The following is a 15,846-nucleotide window of genomic DNA, read 5'->3' as shown; positions in this document are numbered from 1 at the left end:
TAGTGTTCGTACTTGCAGTCAGGCATTGGCTGTTACACTCAAGTAAAAGTAACCGCTGCTCCTTGGGTAAGCATGCAGCTGGTTGCTCACCCCGAGCAATGAGTGCGACTGCCCTGACAGTTTGATGACATCTGCGATGAACTGAATTTCCCTCTTGGGACTTTTCCTTTGCAGAACATGGAGGAGCAGAGCGTGAGTGGGCTGAGAAATGGAGCTGGGACTCAGGAGAGCAACACGTGGCTGTGTCCCAGAGCTCCCAAAGTGTGGCCATTGCAAGGTAGGAGTGCCTTACCGAAAGCGTTGTTCAAGCACAGCTCCTGGCACTGTCTGCAACAGATCCGCTCTCTGCGTGCTTTCTTTCAGTCGCTGGTGTTGTGCAGCACAGCCACGGCACGGCCCTCAGTGCGTACGCGAGGAGCGTGAAAAGGTAGGTGGTGAATTTTCATCTTGCTAACGCTAGGATTAGGAATGGTGAGCATTCCTAAAAGAGTGGCCACAAAGGTGTGATCTGCCTCGGGGAGAAGTTGATTCTCGCCTCTTCAGCTTTTCCCTTCTTTTCTGTCCACCTGTCCTTTCCAGCTCCTCCTCCCCTCAGCTGCAAGTGGGGCAGTGCTCGAGTGTGAGGACTCTTCCTTGGCATGCGGTAACAGACAATGCAGATGTGACTTTTGTGTCCTTCCTTGTTCTTGGGTTTGTAGCCCAGGGATATCTTGCGAGCAGCTCTCTAAGTCAGACTGTGCTGGCAGCGTGCGTGAGTGAAATAGTGCCTCTTTTTTCCCTCTTGCAGCAAGCTTGCCGAGGCAAGGCAAGCGCTACTCAGCTGAGGAAGAAAGCCGAGAAGGAAAGCAGAAAGCAACGATGAGGGCTTGAGCAAGAAGCTACAAAGGACAGCAGAACCACCTGCAACGCTTCCTCGGAGGTGGCACCAAGAGCTGCTGACTCAACAGCCCAGTTTACTGGCACAGCCGTGCTTTCCCTGTCATGGACGGTGGAGATGATGGAAGTGAACTGGACAGGAAGGACTTGTGCTGCGTTAGAAGCAATGAGGGCTTCACATAGGCAGGACTTGGTGTATGGCAAGAGCTGGAGACGCTGCGTTCCTTCAGGGTGTGTCTCTTGAGGTCCAGGCCTGGTGTAGGGTTAGGTTGAAATAGGGCTGGCTGGGACTGGAGAGGGAGGAGGTGACGTAGCCCCGGGGTTTGGCTTCTCCTTGGGTCTGACTGGAGGCTGAGTGACTGATTGCTAAGCGGCAATCCTGGGCACTGGGGTTTCATTTTGGGGTGTGGGCGGGGCAATAAATAGAAGCCAAATCTTCTTGTACGCAATAAAATTGAAGCGAACTTTCTAAACCTGGTGCTGCCTCTTTCAGTAGCTGGTCAGAACGTCCCTCGCTCGGGCTGGCAATCGCAGGGCGATGAAGCGGTCGGCTTCACGTCTCTCCCTTGACATGGTGCAGTGCAGGTTTTCCCCCGTTTCCTTGTTGGTCTTCCCAACCTGTGGCCTTTCAGCCAACCCGTAAGTGCTGGTGACAGGCTGTGAGCATCTCCTTGCTCTCTGAGGACTGACAGAAAGAAACCAGAGGAGGGGAAGCAGCCCGGCAGGAAGAAGGGTGTCCCGTGCTCAGCCCCTTGAGTTGGCCTCTCTTCCCTGAGGGCTCTTTCAGCTTCTGATGGATGCACCGTGTGTTGCTGTTTGCCCTGGGAAGCCCAGCTGCACGCTGGCAGCCGTGGCCTGTGCATCAGCCTCCCCTTGAGGCCCAAGGAGTTGTTTGTTTTTATGTATTCACTATTGGTGTGGCATTTTGTTGTTTTGTTCTGCTTTGAGATCAAGGGGTAATTTAACACCGTTGGAAGTCATTGGGGTTCAGGAGTAGCACATGTAGAATTTTGATCATGCAGCAAGTTGTGATTTCTACTGTGTTAAAGAACTGGCACACACATATACGCCTGCAGCCGGAGCTTGATTGACTCTCGTCAATACGGCCTTCCAAAGCCCGGCCCTGGGGAGTTGTCCAAAAATTTTCCAACCTTTTGTATTACCTAAGTTTATTTTAAACAGACAAGGAGGAGTAATCTCTTAAAGGCTTTTTTAAAGGCATTGGACTAGGTTTTGATTATCACGTCTCAGGAAGCTTCTGCATTCCACCTAGTGCTAATGTGATACATCAAGAGCAGATGACACAAGAGATTCAGGCCTTGCTGCCAGTCTTTTACGAATCAGAACTTTGTTTCATGTTGCCAGATATTGTGGTTTCCTTTTCAGGGGATTCCTTTGCTGTATAATAAGAAGGCCGAGGGCATCCTGGCCTGCATGGGAAACAGTGTTGCCAGCAGGAGCAGAGAGGTGATTGTCCCCCTGTTCTCAGCACTGATGAGGCCGCAGCTCGAGTGCTGTGTTCAGTTTTGGGCCCCTCAGTGCAAGAAAGACATCGAGGCCCTGGAACGCGTTCAGAGGAGGGCAACAAAGCTGGTGAGGGGTCTGGAGCACAGGCCGTATGAGGAGCGGCTGAGGGAGCTGGGATTGTTCAGCCTGGAGAAGAGGAGGCTCAGGGGAGACCTCATTGCTCTCTCTAACTTCCTGAAGGGAGGCTGTAGTGAGCTGGGGCTCGGCCTCTTCTCTCGTGTCATTAATGATAGGACCAGAGGGAATGGCTTCAAGCTGCGACAGGGGAGATTCAGGCTGGACACTACGAGGTATTACTGCTCAGAAAGGGTGGCCAGGCACTGGAATGGACACAGGGAGGTGGTGAAGGGAAGGGGACGAGGGCGAGGAAGGAAGGAAGGGAAGGGGAAGGTAAAGGAAGGAAAGCGAGAGGAAAGACACGAAATGAGACGTGAATTTTGGGTCCTTTTCCGGCAGCCGCCCCCCCCCAACAGGCCCCAGCCCGGCCTGAGCCACGTGACAGTGCCAGTGCCAGTGACAGGAAGTGCTTCCTGCAGGCGGCGGAGAGCACTTCCGGGCCATGGCGGCATGGCGGCCATGAGCGGGGCCGGGAGGAGCGGGCTCTGTGCTGCGAACGGGGTCGGGCCTCGGGGCGGGGGCACGGAGGGGCTGTCGGGGGAGGAGCTCGCGGCGCTGCCGGCACCCAGAGGCGGCTCCCGGGCGGCTCCACGGTCTCGCTGTGCTGCGGAGTCACCCGGCCGGCCCCAAAAGCCTGGAGGCAGAGCCTGAGCCGGCCCCGGCCCGGATCGTGTGGTGCGGCTCCGGCCGTGCTGGGCTGTGCGGCAGGAAGATGACTTGCGGAATCAAACTCTATAATCCAAAGATGGGTTCTAAAGCAGGTATGTTTATTCCAGCGTTGCGCAGCGCCGGGTGCAAGCGGGAGAGCTCCACCAAACTTGCACACCGTAAGGAGAAAAGTGTGTTACAGATATAGGTTAAGCTAATACGTAATCAATAGTCTCCTCCTCAGTTTGATTACATATTCATTACATTCCCTAGGACCCCGTTCCCCGCGACCCTTGCCGTTGTTTTGGGGTGAAATTCTTCTTCTGTTTTCTTCTTGGTGTTATCTGCTGGTATCGTTCTCCCATGTCAGCATCATCTTGCCCGGGGGTATCTAATCCTTCTTCTTGTCAGAGGTCTCCGGACAATTTCTTCTTATCTTTATTGCCCTCTTCTCTGGTTTTATTTTGACTAAGTGTCTGTAATTCCCCCTATCCCTGCACTTTTAAATGTAAACTATCTGCAGTTACCCTTTGTCTCGGATTCTGTGAAGTTCCCCTTTCCCTTTCTATAGCAAAGTGTTACCTTGCCTCCATTTCAGTCTTCGGGTCCCCAGGGAGGCTCTCCCTGGGGGTGTCCCGATTCGAAGGCAGGATTCAATCCCGCCGCAGCCCGTCCATGGCAGGCAAACGCTTCTCTCCTCTGCTCTTGGGACTCAGCAGTGCCAGGGGTTTCACAGCGCGCGTGTTGCAGTGGCTGGCAGCCTCCGTGTGTTTCTCTATTGCATACAGGATCCCATGGTGGAGCCGCGTCAGAAGCAGACGTTGGTGTCTTGTGGCAGGAGCAAGGGCAGTGGAAGCGCTGCCCAGGGCAGGGCGGTGGTGACTGCCATGAGAGCGGAGGTCTGATGCCATCTGCGAGGGATGGGATTTGCATCCGGTGGCTTTTCCGTTGCAGAATGTCCAGCAGCAGAGCGTGAGTGGCCGTGAAATGAAGCTGGGCCCCAGGAGAGCCGCCTGGAGCTGCGTCACGAGCTTCGTGCGTGGCCAGCGCAAGGTAGGTGTGCCTTACTGTAAGCGTGCGCTGAAGCAGTGTTGGTTAAGCACGGCTCACTCCTCTGTCTGCAACAGATGGGCTTTCTGCGCGCTTTATTGCTGTGGCCGTAGAATTCCCTCTTTCTTACCATCTGATCTGTGAAGGCTTTTGTGTGGGAAGGTTTTGAGGAATGAGGGAGTAGAAATTGCTTTAGTCACGAGTCATCTGGAAAGGTTTCACAGAAACGGTGACATTTGCAGAAGGAACGTATTGGCATTGGCAGTTGTGCCAAATACTCACTGGGATGGAGAGGAGGGAGTACCTGCAGAAGACCGTTCTCTTCTGGTTTTGAGGAAGCCGGGCAGAGCTCAGATTGCAGCTTAAGCAATGTTCTTTTGTCACACTCTGTGTCCTGTGTTGCGTTCTCTCCTTTCGATTCCAGTTCTCCTGACAGGTTAGGCTTGAATTCAGCATAATATCTGCTTCTCCCTGGGTTCAGGTTCTTTGGGTCTCCTGCCTGCTTTTCTCCCTTTTCTTAATGGAGAGTGGAGTTTCTACCACAGAGCAAAGTTTCGTGATTGACAGAAACAAATATGGAACATATTAGATGAACACAGCTCTGCATTTTTTTCTTCCTCCGAACAGCAAGGGACTCCTGTGCTCTCATTAATATCATCAGTGAGTAGATGCTGCCTTCTGCTGGAGCCTAAAATGCTTTCTGCAGTTGAGTGGTTGGAAACATAGGGTTTTAACTTAAAATTGTTTGCGCAGGGTGAAGGTTGGGAATACAATTAGAATACAGTTACACAGTGCTCTATCCCCAGCACTTTCCATCATTTTTCTTAACACAGCTTACGGTTCATTTCAAAACAAACTAACAAAGATGAACTTGGGTTAGCGTAGCCTGTTTTAAATGATCCTTCTGTGTCTTTTCCAGGCTGGTAGCAGAATGGAGACTTTCCCGAGGCACTGAGGAACAGACACAAGCTTCTTTTGAAGGCTTCAATGAAATTCTGCCCCAGCAGTATCTGTGGTCTTTTGATGCTAAGGAGCTGGACGTAAAGGATTCTTTGACTATTGCCAGATCCAGGCTGCTACAGGTATGTCACGGTTTAAACTAAAAATCCACCTGCGTCCGTGACAGGGACTGTGGGCCCAGCAGGGGCCCTAGGCCGAAAGGAAAAAAAGTTAATTAGGAAAAGAAAACAGCAGCAACAATCTAAGGAGGCACACTTATTTACTAAATTACTATATCGAAATACAGGATAACACAGTATAATACAATATAATTGAAAATTGAGCTAACGAATCAAGCAAAATAGGAGAGAGAATGAGTCCCGAAACCGAGAGGCCTACTGTAAATCTAGGCGAAACGGTGAAGGCTCCCACACACTCCCCTGAACGCCAGAACTCGAAAGACGTCAGTCTAGCCTGCGACAGAGTTAATATAGTGTCCAGGTCCCGTGACCTCGTGTTGTTCTCTGGGAGATGTAGTCTTCTTCTGTAAGTTGCAGATTCAGTAAAACTATTCATGCTTTATATGATGTTATGATGTGGAATACTGATAGCAAAATTACAAAATTATTAAACCATGACAAGGTAATACTTGCATTTCAGTCAGTGTCTGAAGAGCAAAGTTCATTAAGGCTGGCGGTTCTGTTTTCAGGATGTGTGAGAGAAGCCTTATGTATCAGTTAGTATTTGGTTACTGTGTTGGTCTTCACTTTCTTCTTTGCAACCAATTTACACGTTTCTAACGTTAAGATTCTGCCAGCATAAATTTTTTGGCTAACAGTGTTTTTGTAGTCCTTGACAATGTGATTTGCGTGTGTCTAAAGAGTGAGCAACTAGAAAGCAAGGGAGCAAAGAACCAAATATCAGCGGATGGTCAAATTACTGAGTGGAGCAGGTTTTAGCTGCTTTTGGGTTCTCCAAGTTATACTCTACAGCAAAACATCGTATTTCTAGCACAGAATGGTACGGTTAGGTAAAGACAAAGTACGTTGTTAGTTTGAATGTCTAAATACAAATGTTTTCATGAGTGGTATTTCTCTTTTGTGGCCTCTCCACATTTTCTTTGTGAGCGGATGTTATTATTTGCTATGAAAGTTTGAGAGTTTAATATTAAAAACGAGTGTAGTGTGATTGCAAGTGCTTTTAAGTACAGTAGTATTTCAGTACAATAGTCTTGCTGTAGAAGCAAAGTAGTAGGTTGTAGTTTCAATGATTCCATGTGGGTGCCCAGCCCAAAGTGGGGATTCCCTTATGAAAGGAGGGGGAGGGTGAAGGAGGCCGAGGGCCCTTTTCTCGGGGCCAGCTCTCTGTGCCCTCTTGCTGGCCGGAGAGAAGGGCTGCCCGCTGGACACAGGGAGTGCCTTGTAGCTCCCGTGCCGTGCCCTGCCCTCCAGCCCCCTCCTCATCCTATGCGGAACACCACTCCCAGCAGCACAGGTGCCATTTTGGAATCTTCCCCATGTCACAGCTGTCACCTTGGTTGCTGCGGCTCCACCCGACTCACTCACCTCTGAGAGTGCTGGGCAGGTAGCAGCCATGTCCAGCACGAAGCGAGGGCGAGAGGAATGTAGTGAGGATTTAAGTGGGAGAAGGAGCTGGGGGCCCCAGAACCGAAGAGGAGGAGGGTGCCCGCCATAACCATCAAATGGAGGAGGGGGAAAGGAGCCCGTTTCCATCATGCCTGGACCAGCCCTGTGACCACCACCCATGTGGAGCCGATGGAGGTGGATCCCCCTCCGGAGGAACCGATGGAGGTGGATCCCCCTCCAGAGGAGCCAATGGATGTGGATCCGCCCGCGGCATAGCTGGCCTGGCACCACACCACCGTGCCAGGCCCCGCGTTGGCATGGTCACAGCTTCACCATCGCTGGTCCAGGCACTCGGCTCCTTTCCTGCTGCGTGGCCCCTGCCCCCAGCATGAGCTGGGTGGCATTATTTAACATCTTCTTCTCCTCCACCTCGTTGCTCCTCCGGTTCTGTGGGCCCCCAGTTCCTTCTTCCCCCTGTTGTAGTTAGGTGTTTGCTCTGTTCTTTGTTTTGATGGTTGTGTTAGGTTAGTGTTAGTGTTCAGTTTAGTTTTAGCGTTAGGGATAGGTTCCTGTTTGTTCTTTAGAGTTAGGCATAGGTTCCTGTTTGTTCTTTAGGGTTAGGTATAGGTTTCTGTTGTTATTTTAGAGTTAGGCATAGGTTAGTGTTCGTACTTACAGTCAGGCATTGGCTGCTACACTCAAGTAAAAGTAACCGCTGCTCCTGGGTAAGCACACAGTGTTGCCATCAGGGCTCAAGCTCAGGCAGCCAGCTGACCGGGGCAGAATTTGTGTTAGACGCTGCTCAGTGACAACACCCAGAACAAAGTAGCAAGGATGTGAAGTGCAGGAGACTACTTGCGCTTAGCACATTCTGTCTGCTGTAACAGCATTACTCAAAGATTTCTAATCAGGCCAAGATCTTTGTGATGCAGCAGTTTGTTCATTACTGCCATCATGGGCGCACAACCCTACTGGCGAGGAATGGAAGGCCCTATATGCTGGCCCGACCCTACCTGCAGGGAGACGTGCTCCCTCCCCTGGGCACGGGTCAGGGACATTGCTGGGAGACTTCCCAGTCTGATCTGCCCTTCTGTCTACTATCCCCTGCTGATAGTTCAGGCTGGCAGTGAAGAAGTTAGTAAAAAAAGCCTGAAGGCTATCAAAGATGATTTCAGGGGACTGGGGCGGGTAATCGAAGGAACAGGTGTGCGGGTGGTTATTGCATCTGTACTTTCAGTGGCAGGGAGGGATACTGAGTTGGACCTAAAAACCCACCTCTTAAACAAATGGTTAAAGAGTCGGTGCAGACATAGGAGTCTTGGTGTTTTTCACCATGGGGCAATTTATTTGGCTCCTGGCATGACAGCTACAGACGGAAGCGGCCTGTCTCAAAGGGGTAAGAGGGTTCTAGCTGAGGAACTGTCAGGACCCCACCAAAAACCTGCACCCTGACTTGTAAAATGGTTACACAGATATAGGTACACCTCATACATAGTCAATGATGTAAGGAAGGACACTGGACACACCTTCGTTGGCTCCACAGCCGCAGTCCAACACGGCGCCCAGGCCCGTCGATCCATTCCTTTGCTTGCTGCCAGTTCCCACAGGGAGTCCTCACTCAGACACCTGAAACAACAACGCACACAAACACATCAGGCAAACAACAGACACGCACACAAACACAAAACGCCCTCCTCGGATCCCGCCACTCACCCTTCCTTTGCCAACTTCTCTCGCTCACCTTCAGGGCAGTGCCAGCCCCTTCAACCCGATCACAGAATCACAGAATGACCCGGGTTGGAAGGGACCTCAAGGATCATGAAGCACCAACCCCCGCCTGGCTGCGGGGCTGTGGCAGCCGGTGTGGCTGGGTGCAGCACGTGGGCATGTGGGAGGGCCTGCAGCAGGGATGTGGGGTGTAATCAGAGTGACTGGAATTCCAATTCAGTCAGAGGTCTTAATTGTAGGTAAGGGTTGAATCCGCCAAGGTGCCGCACAAGGAGAGGCGCTGGGTGCGACTATGGAAAGCAGAGCTTGTGTGTCCCAGGAGGCAGGCGTAGTCAGGTCCCCTTTGGAGCCTGCCGTTGTTGGTGCTCAGCTCAGGAGCCCCATCAGGAGCTGCTGCGTGCTGCGTCTGTGTCACGGACTTATCTAGATCAATATGATTGACTGATCAATCTATGATCTCCAGATGATGTTATGATGTGAAATACCAATAGAAAAAAATACAAAACCACAACAGTATGGCAGCCCAAAAAGATTCCCTTGTGGAAGAAGGGGGAGGGTGAAGGAGGGTGAAGGAGGCCGAGGGCCCTTTACTTGGGGCCGGCTCGTCTGTGCCCTCTTGCTGGCCAGAGAGAAGGGCTGCCCGCTGGGCACAGGGAGCACCTTGTAGCTCCCGTACCATGCCCTGCCCTCCAGCCCCCTCCTCATCCTATGTGGAACTCCAGTGCCAGCAGTGCGGCCGCCATTTTAGAACCCTCTCCATGTCACCATGGTCACCGTTGCCGCATGCCTCTGACAGTTGTGGCAGTTAACAGCCATGCCTGCTGCAAAGAGGGCGAGGGTTGAAGTTTCTGGTGGGAGGATGGAGCTGGGGGCCCTAGGAGTCAGAAGGAGGAGGGGGCCCGCCATGACCATCAGGCAGAGGAGGGGTAAGAGAGCCATTATCCATCATGCCTGGACCAGCCCTGTGACCACCACCCATGTGGAGCCTATGGAGGTGGATCCCCCTCCGGAGGAACCGATGGAGGTGGATCCCCCTCCGGAGGAACCGATGGAGGTGGATCCCCCTCCAGAGGAGCCCATGGACGTGGATCCGCCCGCGGCATAGCTGGCCTGGCACCACACCACCGTGCCAGGCCCCGCGTTGGCATGGTCACAGCTTCACCATCGCTGGTCCAGGCACTCGGCTCCTTTCCTGCTGCGCGGCCCCTGCCCCCAGCATTAGCTGGGTGGCATTATTTAACATCTTCTGCTCCTCCACCTTGTTGCTCCTCTGGTTCTGTGGGCCCCCAGTTCCATCTTCCCCCTGTTAGGTTAGGTGTTTGTTATGTTCTTTTTTGTTGATGGTAGTGTTAAGTTAGTGTTAGTGTTAGTGTTCAGTTTAGTTTTAGTGTTAGGGATAGGTTCCTGTTCGTTTTTTAGAGTTAGGCATAGGTTCCTGTTTGTTCTTTAGGGTTAGGTATAGGTTTTTGTTGTTATTTTAGAGTTAGGTATAGGTTTTTGTTGTTATTTTAGAGTTAGGTATAGGTTTCTGTTGTTATTTTAGAGTTAGGCATAGGTTAGTGTTCGTACTTGCAGTCAGGCATTGGCTGTTACACTCAAGTAAAAGTAACCGCTGCTCCTTGGGTAAGCATGCAGCTGGTTGCTCACCCCGAGCAATGAGTGCGACTGCCCTGACAGTTTGATGACATCTGCGATGAACTGAATTTCCCTCTTGGGACTTTTCCTTTGCAGAACATGGAGGAGCAGAGCGTGAGTGGGCTGAGAAATGGAGCTGGGACTCAGGAGAGCAACACGTGGCTGTGTCCCAGAGCTCCCAAAGTGTGGCCATTGCAAGGTAGGAGTGCCTTACCGAAAGCGTTGTTCAAGCACAGCTCCTGGCACTGTCTGCAACAGATCCGCTCTCTGCGTGCTTTCTTTCAGTCGCTGGTGTTGTGCAGCACAGCCACGGCACGGCCCTCAGTGCGTACGCGAGGAGCGTGAAAAGGTAGGTGGTGAATTTTCATCTTGCTAACGCTAGGATTAGGAATGGTGAGCATTCCTAAAAGAGTGGCCACAAAGGTGTGATCTGCCTCGGGGAGAAGTTGATTCTCGCCTCTTCAGCTTTTCCCTTCTTTTCTGTCCACCTGTCCTTTCCAGCTCCTCCTCCCCTCAGCTGCAAGTGGGGCAGTGCTCGAGTGTGAGGACTCTTCCTTGGCATGCGGTAACAGACAATGCAGATGTGACTTTTGTGTCCTTCCTTGTTCTTGGGTTTGTAGCCCAGGGATATCTTGCGAGCAGCTCTCTAAGTCAGACTGTGCTGGCAGCATGCGTGAGTGAAATAGTGCCTCTTTTTTCCCTCTTGCAGCAAGCTTGCCGAGGCAAGGCAAGCGCTACTCAGCTGAGGAAGAAAGCCGAGAAGGAAAGCAGAAAGCAACGATGAGGGCTTGAGCAAGAAGCTACAAAGGACAGCAGAACCACCTGCAACGCTTCCTCGGAGGTGGCACCAAGAGCTGCTGACTCAACAGCCCAGTTTACTGGCACAGCCGTGCTTTCCCTGTCATGGACGGTGGAGATGATGGAAGTGAACTGGACAGGAAGGACTTGTGCTGCGTTAGAAGCAATGAGGGCTTCACATAGGCAGGACTTGGTGTATGGCAAGAGCTGGAGACGCTGCGTTCCTTCAGGGTGTGTCTCTTGAGGTCCAGGCCTGGTGTAGGGTTAGGTTGAAATAGGGCTGGCTGGGACTGGAGAGGGAGGAGGTGACGTAGCCCCGGGGTTTGGCTTCTCCTTGGGTCTGACTGGAGGCTGAGTGACTGATTGCTAAGCGGCAATCCTGGGCACTGGGGTTTCATTTTGGGGTGTGGGCGGGGCAATAAATAGAAGCCAAATCTTCTTGTACGCAATAAAATTGAAGCGAACTTTCTAAACCTGGTGCTGCCTCTTTCAGTAGCTGGTCAGAACGTCCCTCGCTCGGGCTGGCAATCGCAGGGCGATGAAGCGGTCGGCTTCACGTCTCTCCCTTGACATGGTGCAGTGCAGGTTTTCCCCCGTTTCCTTGTTGGTCTTCCCAACCTGTGGCCTTTCAGCCAACCCGTAAGTGCTGGTGACAGGCTGTGAGCATCTCCTTGCTCTCTGAGGACTGACAGAAAGAAACCAGAGGAGGGGAAGCAGCCCGGCAGGAAGAAGGGTGTCCCGTGCTCAGCCCCTTGAGTTGGCCTCTCTTCCCTGAGGGCTCTTTCAGCTTCTGATGGATGCACCGTGTGTTGCTGTTTGCCCTGGGAAGCCCAGCTGCACGCTGGCAGCCGTGGCCTGTGCATCAGCCTCCCCTTGAGGCCCAAGGAGTTGTTTGTTTTTATGTATTCACTATTGGTGTGGCATTTTGTTGTTTTGTTCTGCTTTGAGATCAAGGGGTAATTTAACACCGTTGGAAGTCATTGGGGTTCAGGAGTAGCACATGTAGAATTTTGATCATGCAGCAAGTTGTGATTTCTACTGTGTTAAAGAACTGGCACACACATATACGCCTGCAGCCGGAGCTTGATTGACTCTCGTCAATACGGCCTTCCAAAGCCCGGCCCTGGGGAGTTGTCCAAAAATTTTCCAACCTTTTGTATTACCTAAGTTTATTTTAAACAGACAAGGAGGAGTAATCTCTTAAAGGCTTTTTTAAAGGCATTGGACTAGGTTTTGATTATCACGTCTCAGGAAGCTTCTGCATTCCACCTAGTGCTAATGTGATACATCAAGAGCAGATGACACAAGAGATTCAGGCCTTGCTGCCAGTCTTTTACGAATCAGAACTTTGTTTCATGTTGCCAGATATTGTGGTTTCCTTTTCAGGGGATTCCTTTGCTGTATAATAAGAAGGCCGAGGGCATCCTGGCCTGCATGGGAAACAGTGTTGCCAGCAGGAGCAGAGAGGTGATTGTCCCCCTGTTCTCAGCACTGATGAGGCCGCAGCTCGAGTGCTGTGTTCAGTTTTGGGCCCCTCAGTGCAAGAAAGACATCGAGGCCCTGGAACGCGTTCAGAGGAGGGCAACAAAGCTGGTGAGGGGTCTGGAGCACAGGCCGTATGAGGAGCGGCTGAGGGAGCTGGGATTGTTCAGCCTGGAGAAGAGGAGGCTCAGGGGAGACCTCATTGCTCTCTCTAACTTCCTGAAGGGAGGCTGTAGTGAGCTGGGGCTCGGCCTCTTCTCTCGTGTCATTAATGATAGGACCAGAGGGAATGGCTTCAAGCTGCGACAGGGGAGATTCAGGCTGGACACTACGAGGTATTACTGCTCAGAAAGGGTGGCCAGGCACTGGAATGGACACAGGGAGGTGGTGAAGGGAAGGGGACGAGGGCGAGGAAGGAAGGAAGGGAAGGGGAAGGTAAAGGAAGGAAAGCGAGAGGAAAGACACGAAATGAGACGTGAATTTTGGGTCCTTTTCCGGCAGCCGCCCCCCCCCAACAGGCCCCAGCCCGGCCTGAGCCACGTGACAGTGCCAGTGCCAGTGACAGGAAGTGCTTCCTGCAGGCGGCGGAGAGCACTTCCGGGCCATGGCGGCATGGCGGCCATGAGCGGGGCCGGGAGGAGCGGGCTCTGTGCTGCGAACGGGGTCGGGCCTCGGGGCGGGGGCACGGAGGGGCTGTCGGGGGAGGAGCTCGCGGCGCTGCCGGCACCCAGAGGCGGCTCCCGGGCGGCTCCACGGTCTCGCTGTGCTGCGGAGTCACCCGGCCGGCCCCAAAAGCCTGGAGGCAGAGCCTGAGCCGGCCCCGGCCCGGATCGTGTGGTGCGGCTCCGGCCGTGCTGGGCTGTGCGGCAGGAAGATGACTTGCGGAATCAAACTCTATAACCCAAAGATGGGTTCTAAAGCAGGTATGTTTATTCCAGCGTTGCGCAGCACCGGGTGCAAGCGGGAGAGCTCCACCAAACTTGCACACCGTAAGGAGAAAAGTGTGTTACAGATATAGGTTAAGCTAATACGTAATCAATAGTCTCCTCCTCAGTTTGATTACATATTCATTACATTCCCTAGGACCCCGTTCCCCGCGACCCTTGCCGTTGTTTTGGGGTGAAATTCTTCTTCTGTTTTCTTCTTGGTGTTATCTGCTGGTATCGTTCTCCCATGTCAGCATCATCTTGCCCGGGGGTATCTAATCCTTCTTCTTGTCAGAGGTCTCCGGACAATTTCTTCTTATCTTTATTGCCCTCTTCTCTGGTTTTATTTTGACTAAGTGTCTGTAATTCCCCCTATCCCTGCACTTTTAAATGTAAACTATCTGCAGTTACCCTTTGTCTCGGATTCTGTGAAGTTCCCCTTTCCCTTTCTATAGCAGAGTGTTACCTTGCCTCCATTTCAGTCTTTGGGTCCCCAGGGAGGCTCTCCCTGGGGGTGTCCCGATTCGAAGGCAGGATTCAATCCCGCCGCAGCCCGTCCATGGCAGGCAAACGCTTCTCTCCTCTGCTCTTGGGACTCAGCAGTGCCAGGGGTTTCACAGCGCGCGTGTTGCAGTGGCTGGCAGCCTCCGTGTGTTTCTCTATTGCATACAGGATCCCATGGTGGAGCCGCGTCAGAAGCAGACGTTGGTGTCTTGTGGCAGGAGCAAGGGCAGTGGAAGCGCTGCCCAGGGCAGGGCGGTGGTGACTGCCATGAGAGCGGAGGTCTGATGCCATCTGCGAGGGATGGGATTTGCATCCGGTGGCTTTTCCGTTGCAGAATGTCCAGCAGCAGAGCGTGAGTGGCCGTGAAATGAAGCTGGGCCCCAGGAGAGCCGCCTGGAGCTGCGTCACGAGCTTCGTGCGTGGCCAGCGCAAGGTAGGTGTGCCTTACTGTAAGCGTGCGCTGAAGCAGTGTTGGTTAAGCACGGCTCACTCCTCTGTCTGCAACAGATGGGCTTTCTGCGCGCTTTATTGCTGTGGCCGTAGAATTCCCTCTTTCTTACCATCTGATCTGTGAAGGCTTTTGTGTGGGAAGGTTTTGAGGAATGAGGGAGTAGAAATTGCTTTAGTCACGAGTCATCTGGAAAGGTTTCACAGAAACGGTGACATTTGCAGAAGGAACGTATTGGCATTGGCAGTTGTGCCAAATACTCACTGGGATGGAGAGGAGGGAGTACCTGCAGAAGACCGTTCTCTTCTGGTTTTGAGGAAGCCGGGCAGAGCTCAGATTGCAGCTTAAGCAATGTTCTTTTGTCACACTCTGTGTCCTGTGTTGCGTTCTCTCCTTTCGATTCCAGTTCTCCTGACAGGTTAGGCTTGAATTCAGCATAATATCTGCTTCTCCCTGGGTTCAGGTTCTTTGGGTCTCCTGCCTGCTTTTCTCCCTTTTCTTAATGGAGAGTGGAGTTTCTACCACAGAGCAAAGTTTCGTGATTGACAGAAACAAATATGGAACATATTAGATGAACACAGCTCTGCATTTTTTTCTTCCTCCGAACAGCAAGGGACTCCTGTGCTCTCATTAATATCATCAGTGAGTAGATGCTGCCTTCTGCTGGAGCCTAAAATGCTTTCTGCAGTTGAGTGGTTGGAAACATAGGGTTTTAACTTAAAATTGTTTGCGCAGGGTGAAGGTTGGGAATACAATTAGAATACAGTTACACAGTGCTCTATCCCCAGCACTTTCCATCATTTTTCTTAACACAGCTTACGGTTCATTTCAAAACAAACTAACAAAGATGAACTTGGGTTAGCGTAGCCTGTTTTAAATGATCCTTCTGTGTCTTTTCCAGGCTGGTAGCAGAATGGAGACTTTCCCGAGGCACTGAGGAACAGACACAAGCTTCTTTTGAAGGCTTCAATGAAATTCTGCCCCAGCAGTATCTGTGGTCTTTTGATGCTAAGGAGCTGGACGTAAAGGATTCTTTGACTATTGCCAGATCCAGGCTGCTACAGGTATGTCACGGTTTAAACTAAAAATCCACCTGCGTCCGTGACAGGGACTGTGGGCCCAGCAGGGGCCCTAGGCCGAAAGGAAAAAAAGTTAATTAGGAAAAGAAAACAGCAGCAACAATCTAAGGAGGCACACTTATTTACTAAATTACTATATCGAAATACAGGATAACACAGTATAATACAATATAATTGAAAATTGAGCTAACGAATCAAGCAAAATAGGAGAGAGAATGAGTCCCGAAACCGAGAGGCCTACTGTAAATCTAGGCGAAACGGTGAAGGCTCCCACACACTCCCCTGAACGCCAGAACTCGAAAGACGTCAGTCTAGCCTGCGACAGAGTTAATATAGTGTCCAGGTCCCGTGACCTCGTGTTGTTCTCTGGGAGATGTAGTCTTCTTCTGTAAGTTGCAGATTCAGTAAAACTATTCATGCTTTATATGATGTTATGATGTGGAATACTGATAGCAAAATTACAAAATTATTAAACCATGACAAGGTAATACTTGCATTTCAGT

General features: G+C 51.7%; 2 long non-coding RNA genes across 3 annotated transcripts; both read left to right on the top strand.

The window, feature by feature from the left end:
* The first annotated feature begins 215 nt into the window (after window positions 1–215).
* On the top strand, window positions 216–1,349 carry LOC146758310 (uncharacterized). Of its 2 annotated transcripts, none has more exons than XR_014934725.1 (2): window positions 216–427; window positions 788–1,349. It is a non-coding gene; the product is annotated as an uncharacterized LOC146758310 (long non-coding RNA). The 2 variants fall into 2 exon arrangements; XR_014934724.1 differs by having other exon boundaries at window positions 580–1,349.
* An 8,889-nt stretch (window positions 1,350–10,238) lies between these two features.
* On the top strand, window positions 10,239–11,377 carry LOC146758309 (uncharacterized). Its single transcript, XR_014934723.1, has 2 exons — window positions 10,239–10,455; window positions 10,608–11,377. It is a non-coding gene; the product is annotated as an uncharacterized LOC146758309 (long non-coding RNA).
* The last annotated feature ends 4,469 nt before the right edge of the window (window positions 11,378–15,846 follow it).

This window comes from Coturnix japonica, chromosome 15 (assembly GCF_054131305.1).
Source record: "Coturnix japonica strain WE chromosome 15, WE-NBRP24, whole genome shotgun sequence".
In the NCBI taxonomy this organism is placed as follows: domain Eukaryota; kingdom Metazoa; phylum Chordata; class Aves; order Galliformes; family Phasianidae; genus Coturnix; species Coturnix japonica.
This window is presented reverse-complemented; position numbering and strand designations above follow the sequence as displayed.